We start from the raw sequence: 8,880 nt of genomic DNA on the forward strand, positions 1-8,880 counted from the left end.
TTTATCTGCATTTTACAATTGAGTAAGATAGTACTTATGGAGAAGTACTGAAACAGTTACTTGGATTAAAAAAAAAAAAGCAGTTCTAGGACAATTCCAAGCAAGGACGTAGATTTGGGATTGGACAGTAGGGACGTGTCCTGACCAATAGCATGGGAGTACTGCGTTTGCTTAAGGGGTCAGTGCTCTTGCAGGCTGACTTGGTTCCTACTGATACATACGCTCTTGATTCCAAGGACCCCTAAGTACGTGACAGGGGCCCTAAAGAATTTGGAACATAATTGATTGATCTTGGTTGGGGGCCCCAAATCTCTAACTGTGCCCCTGTTACTCAGGAACGAGAGTCGTACTGATCGTTCACATTGTCACGTTTGTCTGAGATGGAACAAAAAAAAAAAAAAAAACGTTATACAGTAAAAAGGAAAACAAGTGCACTTTACACTGCAATCAAAATTCCAATTATGGGATGCGAGACTGGCTTTGTTATTTTGGACCCATTCATGTACGGGATCTAGGATTTGAACATTGCGTTCCATCCAGGAGAGTCACGGAATCTACCAGGGGCCCTGACATCTTATACGTCATACAAGACTTGCTGAAAAACTCGTGGAGACACGGGGAAACAAAAGAGGACGATGGGCAGATGCCCGTTACTCTGACCAGCTACATGCATTTTTTTCCCTCTACCAGATAATCATGGCGCTGAGCACCTTTGCACAGCACATATTAAATTTAAGCATTTCAAGTCGTACATTTGATGGAAGGGATTTCACACACACTTCCCCTGACCCCCACACATTTAAAAATAGCCACTCTGTCACCAGCAGACACCCCCCCGAGACAAACAGCCCTCTGTCAGCGTTCGTGCTGGGACACAACTGGCCCCCGATCTGATATGAAGAACCGTTATCGACAGTCACCCTTATCAAATCCCATCTTGGGCGAGAACCGATCTCGGCACGTGTAATAAAAACGCCAAACTCGAATGGTTTTCAATTCATCTGAAAGGCATTCGTTGATATTCTGTGCGGATAATACAGCGGGACTGTACATGCAGGATACGAATCGCAAGAGGGGATGATTTCGATAAAAAGTGAACTGTTACTAGACGCTGGCGTTTAGCAATCTTGCAGCTTAGTGTGCTGGTTTGAAGGTCAGCGTGATTGTTTCGACAAAGTAACACTTCCCGTCAGTGTTTAAAACCTGAAGTCTTAAATTACAAACTGGACCAGAGGCTTGTACATGGGTAGAACATCACTAACTTCACGATCAGTATAAAAAAAAAAATGTTCAGGCAGTTATTTTGTTGTAAACCATCAGTGTTTATACGTCATACATGCTTCTCTCAGTAACACAATAACTACAGAAACTCTAGCCCGTCCTGGCCGCGTGTGACAGTGAGGTGGGCATCTTCTGAGATTCGCCATTGTAACTCAGTAGAAAAGTTGCATAGATTATAAAACTTGCAGGGCTAACATCTTTTGTCTGTGAAAGTATGCAATGTGAGCAGTTAGATAAAACGTGCAAATATCCCTTACAACAGACGTCAAATTCCTGGGCTTTCCGAGACACACTGGATGGAAAATTCTGGAAGTATGCTTGTCAAGTGAATTCCCCTCTGCCTTTATCTATGCACAGGGGTTATGGCAGAAACCAAGCCTCTAGGCCTGGTGTGATGTGGTGTTTTGCATATATGTGCCAATTAGCATGGAAGATGCTAAGATCTATGTTGACCACAACCAACTTCCTGTACAGGAAATCCATAACATGTTAGCTGAAGAAGCATCAGTGCAGGATTCTGGATCCTGCCCCAGCAAACACGCTGTCCCTCAGAGGGGGGGAGGAGGGTTAGGGTTTTGTGAGGCTCAGTTTTTTTCAGTTAGGGGACCATGATTTCATTATTGTTCACTTCCACAGCCTCAGGGCCAAAACGCAGCAGGACCGGTCCACAACCAGGTCTTCCCCCTAATTAAGTGGTACTTCAGTAATTTGAGAGGATTTTTGCATGAAGGTGGTTTGGACTGAACTTCAAACAAGGGATGCCACTTAAATGAATGGTACTGTTTGGTGCGGCAAGAATTTATGTAAGCAAAGCTGACCGGCAGGTTGTCTGCTTGCCACACACACACACGTTATGCTCATTCAGAGGACATTTACTCTAAAGACATTCCCACAAATACTGCAAAACCAATACACACGTACACCTTGATATGTCCCCATTTACCCTTTTCCCAAAATGTATAACCCTAAGGTTTCAGTTCCTTCCCTCCCTGATCCTGTAACAGCGGACTGCTTGGAGGGTCATGGCCACGAAGCACCTCTGATGGAAAGCACCGCTCGCACGCCACGGCGGTCGGCTTGCCAAAAACGCCGGGGGGGGGTCGCCGAGGATTCAAGCGTGGGAGCCTGCCTGGCTCTTACGCCGAGGACTCCGATGCACACAAAACCCTCAAATCTACGGCACCCAGTTATTCCCAGTCAATCGGTGCCAGGCGTGACAGCAGAAAGAAAGATCAGATCTCCGACTCGCTGCTAACGAGGACGACTGCGGGATCTAATGCTCCGACAGACGATCGGAGGCCGTGGTGGAAGCTGCACCTACGTGCTCCACTTTCATAGCAGGGATTTCCTCACAGTGCTTCCTCTGGACGACCTTAGATATTTGCCCAAGTCTTTTCTTATTTCTGCTCCACTTTCTTCACCCATCACCTTCCTTAAGAAATTTCAGGGGCAATAGGTTAAGCTTGCAATTCGTCAAGGCGAAATTAATAGCGAGGACGTCTTTCTTCAGAAATCCGTGGAAGCAACGTTTGGCTGCCAACCGCCTGTGGTGACGGCAAACATTCCCGGGCGGGCCGAGGTTTGGGCTTGCCGTTACCCCGCACAGCTGTGACAACGCTTGTTGGCTGCAGGTCTGTGGCCCGTTGCGATGTGTTTACCTGGAAATGAATCTGAAAGGCGGCGAGACTGGGAAGGCACACAAGACCCGGGCAAAGAAACACGGGGGCAGCCATCGCGTGGGGAGGGGGGTGGGGGAGTGGGTCCTCCTTCTCATTATAACCGGGCTGTCCCGGACCCGGGTGCAAACATGGCTGTTAATGGCTGAGGATTTTCACAATTACTCCTCTTTTGGAGCGAAATGGAAAGTCATATAGACTCAGTATCCAAGACCCTGCAATTCTTTTGTAACTCTTCTCTCTTGTCATGCAAAAAAAAAATAAATGCCTGACACAACCACACACACACACACACAAAACCACCTAAAAAGGGAGAGAGAACAGAGGTACAGCGGTACAATGGACCCACCTCAGAGAGAGGACCAACACTAACGGGAATCAAATTTATTTAGCGGCAGGACTGCAAAGAGATTGTAACCTGGATCCCTGACACCTGCAAGTGAGAAAGCATTTTCCCGCTGCTACTGACTGGGTGCTACTGCTCCTCCCCAACCAAACACTATGCCCCCTTGCTGATACACACCCCGAATTTAAGAAATTAACCAGCTGTACTCTGCAAACCGCCAAAATTATTACTGGGAAAGTGGCAGCTATCTCTGTATTTTCCTTTAATTATGCAAAGGGGGAAATGTTCCATTTATCCACTGGAATTAATTAGGTCGACGCTTGCTTATTCGAACTGGTGCGAAAACCAATTAAGCGGAGGCACGAGGGTTGGTTTGTTGATTGCGTGGACTGGGATCCCATAGGACCTCCTTCCGAGGCACATAGAATTGGACCTGGTCTCCAGAAAAGTACCTCAAACAAGCCGTTCGCCCCAGTACACCGATAACAGCAAACACCGATAAACTTCATTCAGAAGCACACATTATAAAAATCACACGGTTTACTGTCTGTCTGTCTTAATGTCCATATATTAAAATATCACGTGTATATATTACATGTGTTAGTATTTTTATTTTTCATCATTGCTTCTCGTTTGCACTCTGACCGGCGGGAATGATATTTCGCCTCAGTGCACGACTGCACACGTCACGCATCTGAAGGTGACAGTAAAAGGTGCTTCGATGTGTCAGAAATAGCCCGGTTAGGTTCCTGAGGACTGTGAGGTTTCAAGGGGCTTCTAAAAGGTTTGACATTTTAATGTCAGGCTGTCTGGGAACCAGCCGCACTCAAGATATAATATTAAAAAGAAAGCAAATATGTGAAAGAAAACTGAGAAAATGGATAGTGTTACTAAACATGCCGTTACAGTACATTGAATGCGGATCTGGATATTTTCTATTAATCAGTGATTTCCTTTGATTTGAAAGTAGTCTGACTATAAGCCAGTAACAATTCAGCTGGCACATTCATTAGGGGTGATTCTGAGTTTGTTCCACTTAACTGTGGTCTCTGTTCCCTGTAGATGGTCAGTGGCATGGACCCATCTTTAAGGCTCTGCCCCCCCCCTAGTTTTCCAGTCTACTTTCATTGGTGGAAAAATAAAGTTACCAAAAAAAAAAAAAGAGAAAGTGAGGTGGGGGGGTGTGCAGAATGAGCGGGAATAAAAGCACAGGATGGACCTTCGTATCTGCACGGGATTCATTTCCTTCCTGTGTCTCCTGAATGGCATCCATATGTAGATGGCCAATTTGTTCTGTTTACCGAGGGACGGTGTGGTGAGCAGGGCGGGGCAGCAGTGGGGTGGGAGAGGGCACATTAGCGAGCTTAAACATGAGCTACGCGCCAGCCCAGGACCGGCGACAAAGCTCCCTGCCAGCACAACACCATAAGTGTCCCGTGTGTGTTTGCTTATCGGAGAAAACCCTCAGCGGAGTCTTAGGGGGGCTGTAAATTTGGCCTTTATGGGTCCTGACAGCTAACAGGCTAACCGCAATGGAGGCCAACGACTCAGCCACTCAACAGATTAGCACCTCATCAGCCTCCCGCGGCTTCGGACAAACAGGCCTGCCTCCCCCACATGCACATAAAACACAGTTGGCCGTCGCCGGTAAACAGTCGGCCCGGCAGGGGGGTCCATGCTGGCTTCCTGGATCCCCCCCCCCCTTTTTCCAGCAGTACAGCTGCACCAGGCTCCCGTAGGGGCACCCCCCCCGCCCCTGGCTTGGGGAGACGTGTGTTTCAGGTGAGCAAATATTACCACTTGCCTGAGAATTCAATGGCCATCTCTTTTGTTGGGGGGGGGGTGGGAGCGTATTCTGCACGATTACAGGAAGCTCATGCTGCCCTTGCAGCTTCACCCCCCACCCCCGCAGCTGTGTGACTTCACAGGGCATAGTTGGGGTCATGAAACTGAAAGTGTGGTTGCCCGCTCTACTGTGGGGTACCGATTCTGGGGAGTGACTGGGAAGATTCGATGTCTTGAAGCTGAGAAGGAATCGCATATTGGAGGTTTATATTATATTATTTCATTGATCCCCATGGAAATCTCTCTTCACTTGACACACACGTAGGTGAGAGCAAGCTTGGTGGTGAAGGGCAGCCACCTGCCGCGGCACCCATGGAGCTGGGAGGCTAAGGGCCTTTCAAGGGCCCACAGACATGTAACTATTTTGTCAGCCAGACTCGAACCTGTGACCACAGAGGCTTAGCCTGCTGAGCAACATACTGCCCCCATATTCCCTGTGCCCCTCTCCCCCACCTCCATCTGGAAGGGGAGGGCACATATAGAAAATACCCTTTTTCAAATTAACTCGCTCACCCTTTACTATTGTATTAGCTCAAAATCAAGGAACAGTAAATGGGCAGGTGATTAGCCCCGTTAGCAATCTGGGTATGAGCCCCCCTCCCCCTCCCAATACACAAAATAAGGCACCATTTGGCTCACTGCAGGTACTTCTCACCTGAGCCTTAATGAAGGAATAACAAAAGAGAAAAAATAAATATCTATCATAATGACGCACATCAGCCGGCAGCTAGTCCAGGGAGGATCCTAAAAACAAACACGAAGCCTGAGCAAAGACTGGAAGAGACACATCTGAATACGACAGGAGTGTATTAGGAAGATGGTTGCATATTGTGTAGCCTGGCTCTGCTATGGAACAGCATGGCAAGGGAAAAGACGACTCGCGGTTGTGACTCAAATTTTATGACTTGGGCAGTGTGACCTGGCACTCAGCCATCTCTCCGATTTGACTCTCCCTGCCGGCCCCAGGAGGTTGGGCTCCCCCTTTGAGTCTGGTCCCTCCCAAGGTTTCTTCCTTCTAGGGAGTTTCAACAACAGCCACACACACACACACACACACACACACACACACACACACACACACAATGACCGACAGACAAACAAGGGCAAGTGGAGGTACATATAGGGTGAATCTCAGTATTTTGGGAAAACCGGTCTTGCTAACTTACCTCCCGAAAACTTGGGACACAATAAATCATGGGATTGGTCTCGTTCAGCAAGGATGCAACCGATGAACCCTTAATATTTGGGGCAGAGCAAGACCAATATTTGGGGATATTTAACAAGGCACAGGTGAGGTTCATAATCACAAAGGACTCAAACAATAAGGGGTGACCAGCGACACCTGCTGGTCAGGCAGGGACTGATCCTAGTGCTCCCAATCCAAAGACCTGCAGTTTGGTTAATTGGTGGCTTTATATGTTCCCCAGCCTTGTGCCTGATGCTACCTGGAATATGCTGCAGGGACCTTTTTCCAGCCTTATAAGCCGGACCAGGATAAGTGGTTGCAAATGGATGGTCATATACTGTTTATAAGTCTGCTTATGCAATTTCTACATTTCTACTCATGAACTTGTTTATGGGTCTTAATTCTTAATCTAGGGTTGGGAATTAGTTTTATTATTAGTTGTCCAAATATTGGCAAGTTGGGTTTTTTGGCATCTAGAGCTTCTAAAAATGCTCTTCATTAAAATTCAAGCGACTGGCAGGTGAATATTGATGCACTGATGCTTTCTGTGGGCAGTGAGCCAAGAATGGGTAAGTGGTGAGAATGGAATACGCAAATGGCTTTTAGAATAGCATGCAACAGCGCCACCCGACAGCAGAACCATCTGCATGACAAATGGGCGGCACCATCAGTGTGTTTCTGGATCGTGGACCTTTCAGCACTGAATCCATCAAATCAGGGTTATGGAGAAGCCAGAACACAAGCCCAGGGTTTCCTGAGATGAATTGAGGAAACCCTGGATTGAACGAGAGTTCTGACTCCGGGCGCGGAAACGCAGTCTGCTATGCGCAAAGGGTGGTTTCGAGGGGCCGCGTTCACCAGTCTTTGGACTTTGGGTGGAAGTCCAGGTACCCAACAAAAAAAAAACAACATCTCACGAAGCGCACAGAAGAGAGCGCTACAGTGCCGTGGCCCAACAGAACATCACATCGGAGCCCCAAGCAGGAGTACAACCCAACGTGCCGATTTTGAAGCCTCCTATGAGGCTGCTGATATAATCGACCTCCTGGTACCATCACCGGATTATACTTGGACACTGTTCACCTTCTCGGTCCACCTGAGGCCCTTACCGTTTCCAGAAGCAGAACTTTAAATCAGTTTACAAATACTCCTTAAAAATTTGAAAATATTTGTGCTCTGTAGTTCTCTGTTGAGGATTTAAGCCTAAAGCTGATGCTGCGGCATCAGAAAGACCAGCGTGGGGAGTAAGGAGATACCGCAGCCTGTAAATGGATGATACTTGCTGGGGGACACGACACCGATGGTCACATGGTACGGCAGAAGTCAAACACGTGCCCGGCGGTGTGCTGTGAGCCACCGTGGTGAAATGAAACTGACCCGCAGTTCAAGTGGTGTAATCCCCCCTCCCACAAGCTAGGAGTCCAAAATTGATCCTGTTCACCCAGAGCTTTCCCGGAAACAATTTCTCACTTGTTTGTTCGGTCGGCCTTAAACATAGGAGTACCGCAGAAATCCATCGCGCGGAGCATGTGCCCCCGAAAGGAGGTGGGGGGGAGTACATGGCCATACAAGTGACTCAGCCTGACACATGGGATCAGTGCCAAGATGGATTTGTGGTTCTGCCAGGGGGCATTTGGGCACGTTGCCGATATCGCCGGAGGACAGAGGCACTAACGGCTTTAATGAAGGAATAACAAAAGAGAAAAAATAAATATCTATCATAATGACGCACATCAGCCGGCAGCTAGTCCAGGGAGGATCCTAAAAACAAACACGAAGCCTGAGCAAAGACTGGAAGAGACACATCTGAATACGACAGGAGTGTATTAGGAAGATGGTTGCATATTGTGTAGCCTGGCTCTGCTATGGAACAGCATGGCAAGGGAAAAGACGACTCGCGGTTGTGACTCAAATTTTATGACTTGGGCAGTGTGACCTGGCACTCAGCCATCTCTCCGATTTGACTCTCCCTGCCGGCCCCAGGAGGTTGGGCTCCCCCTTTGAGTCTGGTCCCTCCCAAGGTTTCTTCCTTCTAGGGAGTTTCAACAACAGCCACACACACACACACACACACACACACACACACACACACATGAGACTGACCCGCAGTTCAAGTGGTGTAATCCCCCCTCCCACAAGCTAGGAGTCCAAAATTGATCCTGTTCACCCAGAGCTTTCCCGGAAACAATTTCTCACTTGTTTGTTCGGTCGGCCTTAAACATAGGAGTACCGCAGAAATCCATCGCGCGGAGCATGTGCCCCCGAAAGGAGGTGGGGGGGAGTACATGGCCATACAAGTGACTCAGCCTGACACATGGGATCAGTGCCAAGATGGATTTGTGGTTCTGCCAGGGGGCATTTGGGCACGTTGCCGATATCGCCGGAGGACAGAGGCACTAACGGCAGGCCGCTCAGATGCTGGACGCCATGAGTCAGCTGATTCACGTTAAATATTTGTTCAGTTCGCGCTTTGACCCACATCAGCTTACATACTGCATCATACAATCGACAGGCACTGACATCTGGCCATTAGGGGTTAGGTTCTA

This window comes from Brienomyrus brachyistius, chromosome 14 (genome assembly GCF_023856365.1).
Source record: "Brienomyrus brachyistius isolate T26 chromosome 14, BBRACH_0.4, whole genome shotgun sequence".
Lineage (NCBI taxonomy): Eukaryota > Metazoa > Chordata > Actinopteri > Osteoglossiformes > Mormyridae > Brienomyrus > Brienomyrus brachyistius.